Below are 1,662 nucleotides of genomic sequence, written 5' to 3' on the forward strand. Positions count from 1 at the left end.
ACTAAACAATAGAAAACCATCTATTGATCACTTTCGTGTGTTTGGTTGCTTGTGTTATGTTTTGCAGCCAATGGAGCAAAGAAATAAGCTTGAGGCTAGAAGTACTAAGGCTGTGTTCCTTGGTTACTCTTCAACCCAAAAAGGCTACAAGTGCTATGACCCAGACATGAGAAGGGTATTGGTCTCGAGAGATGTAAAGTTTGTGGAATCAAGGGGATATTATGAAGAGAAAAGTTGGGATAAGCTCAAGGACATCTCTCAATCATCTTCTGATAGGGCAAACAATCTGAGGCGTATAATGGAGAGTCTTGGCATCAATATGGCTCAACCATCAGAGACTGGAACTGATCAAGAGGATACACAGGTTCCAAGGACTGTGATTGAAGTGGTTGATCACACTGGAGACAATCCCCATCCTGATCCTGATGGGGGGAGACAAGATGATACACATACTGGTCAGGATCATGATCAGGACGAGAGACAACAAGAAGAGACAGTGGAGGAGCCGCACACCGAGGTCACTGAGGTACATTCAGGTGGAGATGAACATGAGCAGCATGTTATTGAAGAAGTCCAGTCACTTAGGAGAAGTACAAGGGAGAGAAAGCCTGCCTCAAACTGGATCAACAAAAAATTTTACTTCAACAGCCAAGCAGTAGCTCATCCTATACAAGCAGTATGTTCTCTTGCTCACTATCCCACAGAGCATCAAGCTTTCATCACCAACTTAGATCAAGAGTACATTCCAAGGTCTTATGAAGAAGCAATGGTAGATGATGAATGGAGAGCATCCGTCGAGGATGAGGTCAATGCCATGATCAGAAATGACACTTGGTATGAAACTGAACTCCCTAAAGGCAAGAGAGCAGTGACAAGCCGCATGATACACACTATCAAGTACTTAGCAAATGGAAAGCCAGAAAGAAAGAAGACAAGGCTAGTAGCAAGGGGATATACTCAGGTGTATGGAGAGGATTATTTGGATACTTTTGCACCAGTAGCCAAGCTTCACACCATAAGGATCATTCTCTCATTGGTTGTCAACCTAGAGTGGGACTTATGGCATATGGATGTGAAGAATGCATTTCTTCAAGGAGAATTGGAGGATGAAGTCTACATGAGACCACCACCAGGGCTTGAAAACCTTGTCAAACCAGGGAATGTGCTGAGGCTAAAGAAAGCAATCTATGGGTTAAAGCAATCACCAAGAGCATGGTACCACAAGCTGAGTACAACTCTTAATGGAAGAGGATTCATCAAGTCTGAAGCTGATCACACTCTATTCACCCTCACATCTCAGCGTGGGATTGTAGTCATATTGATCTATGTGGATGACATTATCATTACCGGAAGTGATAAGGAAGGTATCATCTTAACCAAAGCCTTTCTTAAATCCTCTTTTGATATTAAAGACTTGGGTGAGCTAAAGTACTTTCTAGGGATTGAGATATGCCGATCTAAAGAGGGGCTATTCATATCTCAAAGAAAGTACATACTTGATTTGTTGAGTGAGGCAGGTGATCTTGGAGAAAAGAAAGCAAAGACCCCACTGGAAGATGGTTACAAAGTGCTGCGACAGGGGGAGTTTGAAAATAAGCCTTTTGGAGATGAGAAGCAGTACAGAAGAATGGTGGGAAAGCTCATCTACCTCACAATTACAAG

Source organism: Brassica oleracea, chromosome C7, assembly GCF_000695525.1.
Source record: "Brassica oleracea var. oleracea cultivar TO1000 chromosome C7, BOL, whole genome shotgun sequence".
Classification (NCBI taxonomy): domain Eukaryota; kingdom Viridiplantae; phylum Streptophyta; class Magnoliopsida; order Brassicales; family Brassicaceae; genus Brassica; species Brassica oleracea.